General features: G+C 42.0%; 1 protein-coding gene across 1 annotated transcript in view; it reads left to right on the forward strand.

Annotated features, from left to right (window-relative positions):
- Nucleotides 1-289: 289 nt before the first annotated feature.
- LOC103047171 (exostosin-1c) overlaps nt 290-12022 on the forward strand; it is a 111881-nt gene continuing 100148 nt past the window's right edge. The window contains exon 1 of the mRNA XM_007247882.4: nt 290-1942. The gene's annotated coding sequence lies outside the window, so the exon portion shown is untranslated. The remainder of the gene's footprint in view (nt 1943-12022) is intronic.

The following is a 12022-nucleotide window of genomic DNA, read 5'->3' on the forward strand; positions in this document are numbered from 1 at the left end:
GTGTCCTTGTTGTATTGTACATTTACTATCTCATCCTTTTGTTTTCATTTATCATTTTATATTGCTGTACTTGCTGTAACTTTGGGAAGGAGAGTAACGTAATTCCTCTGTATGTGCTGTACATATGCAGTATAGACAATAAAGCTGCTTGATTTGACTTGAGCCTCCCCACAGCAGGCCAGATGCGTGTGCCCGCGTGAGCGTGCGTGCCCGCGTGTTTACTTTAAATGCGGCTCCGTAGCGGAGACACCTCGAGGGGCCTGAGCCAATCAGAAGCGCCGGGGGCGGGGCCTGTGGGATGTTGCGTGGATGACGGAAAACGGACAATACATTCCCCAAAAAGCTGAACCTGCGCATCTCTGAGGATCCGGACAGGGCATTCGGACGGACGGTGAAGACACCGGGATGCGCGTGTGATGTGCGGACCGCGGTACGCGAGCAGCAGCGGAGGGGCAGCGCCGCCGGGAGTGGATGGACGAGGTGCCGCCGCCGCTGGAGCACGGAGCAGGAGAAGGAGGAGGGGGGGCGCGGTGGTCTCGCGGTGGTCTGCGCTGTTGTTCTGAACGGCTTTTTTCGGGGTTTCGCAACACGCGGGTTCGGTTGGACGGCTCGTGCTCTTTTGGAACTGAAAGCGGCGCGCGCACGTGAGGGCAACGCGAGCCCGGGGACCACCACTGATCCCACTGACACCATCAATACCACTACCACCGACCACCAAGGGCACCGCGACCATTATAGCAAGCCCGGCTGTGTTATTGTTTACACGCGGTTGGTGGTAGAACGTTTCTTGAACGTTACAACTTTTTGATTTACAGAATCTTAGCTAAATCTGTAACGTTTTTTTTAACGTTATCGAAACGTTTTTTTTTATTATTTAAAGCTTGTGTTAAACGTTCTGGCAGCGTTGCTGCAGCGTCACTGACACTTTTGTACTTTTCGTTTAGGGAACGTTACTTTAATGCTTATCGTTTCCATATTGGTTAGTTTGTACAGCTGGAAAACGTTATCAGAACGTTCCTGCAGCATTATTTCCCTAACGCTTTAGGCAAATCTGTCATATTTCCTAAATGTTCTTGAAACGTTCTTAATTAACGCTTTTTTTTTAACGTTTTTGGAATTTGGGAATGTTGCTTTAATGTTTAATGTTCCCATAACATCAGTCAGTGTGTCCAGCTGAAAAACGTTATTGTGTGAGAAACGTTTTAATAACGTTATAATGCGAACCATTATTATGTCACACATAATCAACGTTATCTTTTTAGAACATTTATGTAACGTTAGAAGCTAATCTTCTGGCAACCTTTTCAGAAACATTGTTAAACGTTCTTATAACGTTCTCTGTCAGCTGGGGAGACGGTGGTCGTCGGTTCTGAATGGACCCCTAAAAGAACGCGTTTGTGCACGAGATAGGAGGTGCACTGGATGCGAGAAGAGCGTGCATTTCCATTTTCTATTAACCTGTGATTGTGGGATGTGCAGGAACCGAGAGATAAACAAACAAATAAACAAACGGGCGAACACATAAACAAACCGCGTGCGTGCGTTTGGCTACCTGAAGCCGTCAATGTGCGTGCGTTACGCCGTAGCCGGGCGGAGGGCGGGGCCGGGGAGCGCGTGGCTGAGGAGTGAGTGTGTGCGCGTGTGTGTGTGACAGAGAGAGGCAGAGAGAGCGCGCGCGGAGAGAGCACGAGCTCCTGCTCGGCCGGTGAAGGGGGTCCACACTGGAGGACTGGGGGTCTTCTCGTGCAGCAGGTCTATAGTGACCAGTTCACGGTTGGTGGTCTATCTGTCATCTCACGTGCAGCAGCAGACAGTGACGGTAGAGGAGATTCACACAGGACACACAGGACTGTACACAGACTCAGAAGAGGATGAGCAGGAGGCTGTGAGCGTCCCACGCTCGGCCATTGTGGAGGAGCACGAGCTCCAGCAGCACTGACAGGTAACATACTCTCCTCCTCCTTCCTTCATCCTCCACTGAAGGTACAAGATAAGATGATAAGATAAGGTGAAGGTATCTTCTATCAAGTTTGGGCATATGAGCCTGTGTGTTAATGATGCTGGGATCTTCTTTGCAGTGTGTGAGTCTGTTAGGGGTGGGCGATATGACTTTAAAAATATATCACAGTATTCTTGGCAATTTGAAAAAACTCTGAAAAAATATAAATTCTATTATTTTTTTATTCATTTATACTATTCATTTTAAATAAAATTAACAAATGTTTATTTTTCATTCAGAAGAAATAATAATTTGTCTTCCCAACTTACCAAGAATCTGATTTTGTATAAAATAATAATATAACAAAATAAGTAATGTAATAGATGCTTTTCAAAAAATAAACAATTTACAAAAATTCTGAATAATAATACTAATACATTTTAACTATTAATAAAACTCAGTTTATCTTTTGGGCACAATGTTTACTTAAAATATTAATTAAGTGACTCCCAGCCCACACCCTTTTGACTGTTTCCAGCTCCTTATTTATACAGTCAGTTTCCTTTTTAGAATAAACAATCAAGTACAATTATCATGTGTTGTGTTTACACTATTAACAGTTACAAAATCAATTCAACTTAATATCTAAATTTTGTGTGGTATGTAATTTCACCAATTAATGTTTAGAATTTCCTCTCTGGGATTAATAAATCTATCTATCTATCTTAGAATATATGATATATTTGAAACTGCATAAAATCTGTCAACAGTCAAAACTTTTATTGTGATATTAAGTGAGTCTCCCATTCAATTTTCCGTGAATTGTTGGAAAAAATGTGAACATGTGGAATCTAGTCTGGTTAGCACATGTTTATGTGAGTTATGGGTCAAAATAATGAAAAATATCAACTCTTTTAACAAGTAAACAGATACATTGAATATTTTCATGCTTGAAATGTACCCGCAATTTCTAGAATGGGCCATATGTGCATGTAACAATGTGTGTCTGTATACATGTGTCTGTGTGTGTATGTGAGTATGTACAGGCACGTATATTTATATTTATATAATGGCAGATATGTTTAGCAGACAGCTGTCAATCATCGTGCCTGTGATTTCTTCTAAAATGGGTCTACGTGCTCTGTTGATGTCTGGCATCCCGGTCCCCAGCTGAAGAAGCAGCCCAGCATTCTAATTTACGCCGCAGCTATCATCTCCTTTAATGAGATCCCAAGACGAGACAGTGCTAAACTGTGGTCAGAACTTAAACAGGCTGGCCGGCCATCAGGCGTGCTGACGTCTAGCGGCAAGCTCACGTCCTATCAGATAGATCCTGCTGGTTCAGGACTTGTTTTGAAGTGCGGTCGAGATGAGATGTTGATGTAGATCTCAATAAAAGTGTGATGAATGATGGTGGCGTCCAGCAGGTTCTGACCTTTGCAGCAGGTCTTGGCATCTAGATTGAATTCTCGGTCCCCTAGAGAGCGGTGGCTGAAATGAATGAATGGAGTGTCCACCTTTAGTGTGCGGGAGAAAAAAAGGAGCGTTCTGGGGAGGGGACGGAAAAATGACTGGAATCTCAGCCCCCTCTGACAGGGTCCTATAACTCATTCCATAGCGTCATACGGCCTAATGTATATGACTTCATTTGGGCCAGGGGAAGGTGAAAGGGAGGAGGAGTGGAGGAGAGAGAGGATGTGGAGGGGGGTGGGGTGGTGGTGGGATGAATAGCTCTGCATTAAGGCACAGTGGAGGTTCTGTCTATGCATTCACAGCATCTTAGACCATTGAGAGGAGGGGCAGCTATATATGTACAGGGATTAAGCATAACATTAAGACCACCTCTTTGTTTCTACTAATCATATATACTGTAGGAGCACTTTGTAGTTCTATAATTACAGATTGTAGACCTTCTGTTTCTCTGCATACTTTATTACCACTGTGGTTACTCACTGTCCTCCACTCTATTAGACACTCCTACCTATAGCTGCTCCACCTTATAGATGTGTGTTGGTCATCCTTTAGTCCTTCATAAGTGCTTACAGGACAGTGCTTACAGGAGAGTGCATACAGGACAGTGCTTACAGGACACTGTTGGTGGACTATTCTCAATCCAGCAGTGAATCGAGGTGTTTAAAAACTCCAGCAGCACTGCTGTATCTGATCCACTCATACCAGCAAAACACACTAGCAATTCATACACCACCACCATAGCTGCTCTGTGGTCGTCCAGTGGTGTGCTGACCATTGCAAAACAGGGGAAAAGGATGATAATAAAGCATGCAGAGAAACAGATACAGGACTACAGTCCTACTGTAATTATAGAACTACAAATATATATATATATATATATATATATATATATATATATATATATATATATATATATATATATATATATATATATATATATATATATATATATATATAAAGAGAATTCACACAGCTATAACCGCTACATCTAATACCACGAGAAGAGCTCTAATTGTCCCAGCCCATCCTGTTCGTTAATTAGCCCTCGTGGCGTGTGCACAGGCAGCATATTGTTGGGGCATAATTAATCAAACCGACTAGTAATTATTGTGGTTTGGAAATTAAGACGTGAGAGGCAGCGGGGAGCTTTCAGCAAAAGGTAAACATCTTATTAACTCTGCCGCACCCTTCCCTCCCTCACAGCCTCTCCTAGAAAACAACGACTGGAGTTTTTCACTCTTATTTCTTCCCTTTTCTACTTTTCCTCTCATGTCTGCAAAATGACTTGGGGGACTCGTAGCAGTTTGGCCAAAACAACACAGGAAACACGGCCGGATTCTCAGAAGAGCTCACGGTGGACTGATATAGCTTTTGTATTTGGAGTCATTCGCAGGCTGTGTTTATTCAAAAGCACTCTGCAGGCATTCTGAGGTGAGGTCAGATGATGTGGCTGCAGACCGAACCGCAGCCCCAGCCACCGGTCAATCTCATCGCCACAAACATGCAGCCCTGCATGGGCTGCCCCGACGCTGGCGGCGCTGCTCAGCCATAATGACAGTCCCCTGTTTAATTTTAGCTAAACTTCTCCTCGCTCACCTCACCACCCCGTCCATGTTTTTTTGAGCCCTCCCAGAACAGCCGCCGCCGCCGCTTACACGACTACACAACTTTCACGTTCTGTTTCAGGCCAGCTGCAGTTCAAGTCAGGGCTGAAATCACAGAGCAACCCCAAACACGCTGCCAGCAAGCAGATCCTCGCTTCAAAGACTGTGTGGTTATTCTGCAATTATAGCCGGCCTAGGCCGTCCAAACATTCTGGAACAGCAGCTGTGGGCAGAGCCGGTGTAACAGACTGTATAATAGAGGTCCATGCCTGTGTTTTCTACAACCTCTCCATTCAAAAGAGCTCATCTTCCTCATAATGAAGTCAGTTTCAGTTCCAGTGAGTGGGACTGGCTTCTGATTGGTTTCCCTTGTTAAAGGATTGAGCTCTGTGAATGACTGAGGTGATATTTACTCCCGTATTTTTTATAATCCTATTCACTATATCCTATTCGCTTTATACGCCACTGCTCCAGTCTTGGAAGCCTTGCAGTTGCAAGGTAAAAGCATCACAGCTTCTTGATACGTGCTTTTACAGCTTCCTGCTTAGATTCAACAGTGCCAGAAACCTCATACACAAATAACTAATACAGAGCATGGATAAATAATCCACACTCCACCCACAATTACATTTTATTATCTACGACTCTAAGGTTGGGCTATAGCGATCATTGTTTAGAATCACATAATAACAGTACTTTACGTTTGAAGGATAAAATGCTACTCTAATAAGCTTCACTGTGGTGTTGCAACTTGTACTAAGGACACACTGCGGAACTTTTGGCATCAGACATCAGATTGTTTTACTCTTCACATTACAGAACTTCACACTAGACAATGTGGGTGTGTTGAACATATACATGACTGACATGGGGTCACAAATTTTCTTTGGGCTGATTTGCAGCAAAAACACACACAAAAAAGAAGATAAAGAAATAATTTTAACCATGACTTTCTCATTACCCTGCATTTAGCACCGTGATTGTTTTAGGTAATTGCTGTACTAACTTCCAGTCACACTTTTCACTCCACTGGATTTAAAATCACAGACAGGTCCAGATGTTAAACCTGCTAGATATCTGGCAGGGGCTTGCGAGGCATTGCATCTTTCAGCATCCATATTGACAAACCCAATTCAGAGCGAAAGCTAATTTGCCATTTTTATGGGAAATCTATAAAAACAGTCTGCAACTCGAAAATCAGAGCTAAAATTGTGTTGTGTGAACAGTAATCAGGGAAAAAATTGTACAAATGTGCCACCATGCAACAAAAAAAAAAACATCCAGTCAATCACAATGGTGTGGCCTTTCAAACACATTCAAAATATTTATGATTTGAAATTGACAATCCCCTCTTAATCAGGAGTGGGAAACTTTGAAAGGCTGAGAGCCATTGAGAGGTGCATTCCTGCAGTTTGGTGATTTTCTTGCTTAAAAACACCTGATTAAACAAATCAGATAATTGGCATGTTTAGTCAGTGTGCTATAGCTAGAAATCACCAAACTGTACTGGTCTCTGGCCTATAGTTTCTGACCCTTGCACTGGGGGTGTTTTCACACTAGTGTTTTTTCCAGGCCAAGGAAATCGCTCTGAGAATTTGGTATGTTTAATCAATTGTGAAAGCTTTTTTATTTTGCGATCCCCTAAAATTGGTTATCTGTAGTTCTCTTCAAGAAACTCTGGTGCAGTTTAATGTATGGGTGGTAGGTATCTGCTCCGTTGCCATGTGTGTGGTCGCATGATTGTTCCACTTTGTCACATGACTGCATGCCAATATGCCATGACAAAAATGCAGTTCTTTCCCCATTGAGTGTTTGTATCCAATGAATCAACTGATGTCTGAAAGGAAGTGTTTACGATAATGAGGCGTGTCCATTAACAAGAATCGGTCCTTGGTACGGACTATCACTAAGCGTGATAATGCCTTAAATCTATTGTTGTCTGCTACAGCATTTTATGTGGTTGAATGAGAGATCTATAAAGCTTCCCCAATACATTGCAACGCATTGCTGGAAGCAGTCAAACAGAACTATTGCAGTATTTCTGCTGTTTCTCCTGACCATTCAGAACTCCGGCCACAAATTCTGAGAATAACAAGAGTAAATGCCAATGGTTTATGGTCTTCAGGATGGGAGCGGCCGCTATGCAGCCAGTACTCTGTTACTCGGTCCACTGTGGGTCAGGAAGAATGATCATTCTTTGGATAAGAATTCCTGGAAGACGTATTCTTTAAAATTGATTCGTGCTGACATGAAGGTACATTCTTTCCTGTGACCATGTGCTGTCAGGTGCAAGCCTTCTCAATGAATCGCCAACCAATCACAAGCACCTGTGGCTAATCTGACAGAATCCCCGTTGAGACGGATAGGAAAACAACTTGACCCTGAAGGAAATAATGCCAGTTGTGTCATCCGCCGTAACGGAGCCTAGAAAGATTTCTTTGACAACAGGCACAAGCTGAAGGTTTGTCCTCAAGGTTTTGCATGGGAAGGAGGCGGGGTGAGGATGAGCTACGAGTCCAGCTGTCACCGGTCCACCAAGTGAGAAAACAAACCAGGCCTCTGCCGTCTGGGCTGCTAGCTCGTGAGTCGCCAGAGCCCAGGGAGCTTGTGAGTCCTGCTAACAACTGCGGCAGAATGGTAGCCCAGTCCACCTGCTTGTTCTAAACCCCCTCAAAGCTTCAGGCGAGCTTCAATAAATCACGTTCTCGTGTACCAATTTAAACCACAATGACCTTTCGGTCTCAGGGACTTGGCTTAAAGAAGCTCAGCAGTTCGTTTTGTGTATAGCAAGCAGTAGTTTGGGGAAAAGTCTGCAAAACATCCCTTTCTCTGGAGTAAAAAGCAAGTTTTATCAAGGAGTATTGCAATACGTTATTGATACATATATCAATATTTTTATTTAAATATAGGCACTTTAAACTCTAAAGACTGACCCCCCCAATTTGACTTACTTTCATTACTCCACGTGGTGGTGCTAATCAAATGAATAGGGTAAATCTGCTGTGAAAACTATTAGTCGTCTAATTCTGTGAAACTGAAACCAATAATCAAATCCTGGAATTTGTTCATTTAGAAGTATTTTATTCTCTACAGTAACACATTTTGAGAATTGTCTTGGGATGTATTGAGTATCGCAGAATCACAGTATTGTCATATCATCTTTATCATGGGCAACATATCATGACAGTATCGTATCAAGAGATGCCCTGTGGTTCCCAAAACTAGTTCAATATAGCGGTCTTTGCGGATATTTCGCTACGTCTCTCCTTTCGTCATAGCTTACCCTAATCGCAGTTAGAGTTCAGTCAGGTAAGGATTACAGCAGTCACTTGAGCCACTTTCCAGTTTAACCCACTTTTACATAGACCCACTTTTACATAGACAGGTTGAGCATTTAATCTACAGTTTGTAATGTGTGTATCAGCATTCTGTTATCTCTAAAAGTAAAAAAAAGTATTTGGACACCTGCTTATGTCTTTTGTGTTACAAAATCAAGAGCATGAAGAGGTTATCCAATTTCTACTGTCCAGAAAAGGCTTTTTGCTAGATTTTGGAGCACTCAGTGACAAGAATATTAGTGAGGTCAGGATGTTGGAGAATCACCAACCAACCACACCTCATCCCCAACTCCCCAACTCATCTCAAAAATATTCGATTGAGAAACATCATTCCAGAGAACACTGTTCCACTGCTCCACAGCTCAATACTTGGGGGCTTTATACCCATATAGCCCATACCTAGCATTAGGCTTGGTGCCAGAATGTTCATGTTTATCTGCTCCAGAGAGTCCTGTTCTGTTGCCTGTTGCTTCTATACAGGGACTAGACAAGACAAGGACATGCCAGTGTGTGCAGTCAACACAGACCTACACAGTAGTGAGCAAACACACACACACACAAACACACACACAGTGGTCAGTAAGCACATGTGCCCAGAATAAGAAGCTGTGGAGTGGAGAAGTTTAAGGACCCAACAGTTTTTTTTTTGCATCAGGACAAGCTGGGTCAGCAATTGATGTAATCTGAAGTAGCTGAAAGTGTTTATTAGAAGGGATGTCCACAAACACAATGGGCTTCATCGTACACTCTGAACTAGCGCGTTGTGATGCTCTTTGCTATTTTACACCCTGTCAACAGTCTATTTTCACGTCTTGCACCTGCACCGTTAAAATAGAGTCAGGGTTTAGGAATGAATCTACACTTATGGCCATTGTGGTCTGGAAGTAAGGTGTGTTCAGGTAAATTTCTGCCATGTTTCTATTTTGGCGGCAGAAAACAGGTGATCCACTGACTGAAAAGAACCTAGACAACAGTCAATCATCAGAGACCCAACTTTTAACTCAACAATAAACAGAATAGAGAATAAAATAACATTGCTGTTCCCATAAATGAGCTGCTGGCATAATTTCACAGTGTGAACGTGCAGGTCAGCGCCTTGCTGTTAAGATATGAAAGCGCCAAAGTCAGAGCACACCTGCCTTTTTAAAGGGAACGGAAAGTGACACACTGATTGGTTTATTTCATGTTATGCCCAAAACTCACTCATAGTTAATTAAGAGAATTAGTACATGCCTTTTGTGCATTTTGTGCCTCACATATTTTTGGAGCCCTGATGATACCAAAACACACAGACACACCCTAATTGTGCGATACACAATTGACCGGTGGGCTATAGATTGTAAAAATAGGGTCCTTTGTTTAAAAAACATTTTTAAACAGATTTGTGCCCAAACCAGTCTATTTTATAGGTTAAAGTTGGAGTTTTGTAAGTTTTGTAACATTGGATAATTAATGTGTTATAATATTGGTTCCACATGGTGATTAGAATAGTCTTTGGTCTATTTTTTTCACCCTTTAATGCATACTCCCCCCACATCCCAATGTAACACAGGTAGTAACGTGTTATTGTAATGTGTCATGTGTTTCGAGATTAATTCGTTTGGGCCTGTATCGCAAACACATCCCATATTAAACCTCAAAATCTTGGGATCTCATCTGTCTTTACCCGGTGTGCACCAAAGTAGATCTAGCAGATTCTCTGAAGATAAGGACTGACCTGTGAAGAAAGGCAACAGAAACAGAATAGTGTCAGAGATGCTGATGAAAACAGAATCACCAGCAGTGACAGAGAAGACTGAGATGAAGGCTGAGAGAGAGAGCGAGGGAGATAGAGAGACACTCACTACTGGCCCCCAACCAGTCATCTTTCCCTGTCAGATCCAGCCTGGCTCAGCTACCTCCTCTCCCTGGCCGGCTCTTGGGTTCCCAAGCCCAGACGTGTCCTGGATTTGCTTTGTCCTATATTTATTAGCTAGGCTATGTTCCTGCTGCTCCCACCATCTATTGCAGGGGGATTGCAGGAGGCTCCTTCGCTGTTGGGACAGGTGTTTTAACTGCAATCGATTCGTGAGGAAAATTGAGATTAACTTCACCTGCGAGGCAAGGAAAAGGCAATGAAAGAAAAGAAGGGAAATCAATGTCTTAACTAAAGGAAGGCATGAATTATTGATGAGAGGCATGTAACGGAATCCGAGGTGTCTGAATCCTGACAAATATCTACGCTCGCCGCATAGCACACTGTGAGAAGAACGTCACGATGCTGGGAGCGTGATATTGATCTGCTGCTTACGAATGCACTCAGATAAACATGTAGGTCTGGATTTTTTGGTCCTGGATTAAATCTTGTCTTGTTTAGTGATGTTCCACTTTGGCTCAAAGTGTATTTAGAACTAGCCTGTAATCTGGATCTGCGAGCTTATGTTATCCAGAGCCTAGGAATTTACATAAATGCAGTATACTGGACATGTACTATATGAAGACACTTACTTCTAAATAGATGAGCAGAATGTTTCTTATTTTTAGTTTTTAGACATTTTTCCACCAATTGTGCAAATAATTTTGGACATTTGTTCACCATTTATCCTTCTTTATGTTGCTAATGCATACAGCTTGTCTAATCAATGTGGTGATGTATTGCCAGTAGATAGGACTCTTTGGAGGAGAAAACAGATCCTATTGGCACCATTTACAATTTATGTTAATGACATTTAGCTGACACTCTTATCCAGACTTTCTGAAAGGCTCAATTTGGTGTTGCACAGCATACTTAACCAGACCGGGAATTGAACCCCTATCTCCTACTTGGCACATGGTGTGGAAGCTCAGCAGCAGGTAATAATGATGTCGTTTGCTCCTAGGTCTGTCACAATAATTGCAATATCGATTTATCGTACAATAAATAAACATGACCTCAATAATTTTTGAGAATCGTAATATCGTCTATTGTGTTTATTTGTATGTTTGTTTAAATATATAGCAGTGAACAGTATTTTAGCCAGTCATGCTTTAGTCCACAGTGCGCACTAAAGTAGGTGAAGAAATAAGTATATATTTAAATTATAACATATGATTGATTCAATTTTTGCAGTCTTTAAAAAGTGTAGAATTGCTTTTTTATGCTATTCTGTTATCATCATGTCAGTGGAATTTAATAGGCTTAAAATGACAAAAATATAATTTATCGCAATAACTTCTGGGACAATATATCGTCCACTAAATTTGTTTTATTGTGACAGGCCTAGTTGCTCCACATCAATCAACGACCACCAGATGAATGGGGTATAAGAGGGGTATAAAGCCCTCAGTACTGAGCTGTGAATATGTTAAATCATCTTCTCTGGATTGATAGTGCCCCATGCAGTACTTCTGGGATGAATTAGGGATTAGTGGGCTTTGATAGTTCTGGAATAGCTTGTAATCGTTAGCATCAAAAACACAATGTTCAGTGTTTAGTACATCCAGACTTTTCCTTTATTTCAGCTTCAATTATAGAAGCTCAGCTTTAGAAGTCATAGCATTTTCTGTTCTTCACCATCCAAGTCATGCTCATCACATTCAATGATGCGTATGATGAGTATGCAGTATGTATGCATGTATGTCAGAGGACAGCTTCAGAACTCCCACATCTGTTGTGTTGTATAAGGTGTTATCTTGTGAGTGAGGTTGAA

Source organism: Astyanax mexicanus, chromosome 3 (genome assembly GCF_023375975.1).
Source record: "Astyanax mexicanus isolate ESR-SI-001 chromosome 3, AstMex3_surface, whole genome shotgun sequence".
Classification (NCBI taxonomy): domain Eukaryota; kingdom Metazoa; phylum Chordata; class Actinopteri; order Characiformes; family Acestrorhamphidae; genus Astyanax; species Astyanax mexicanus.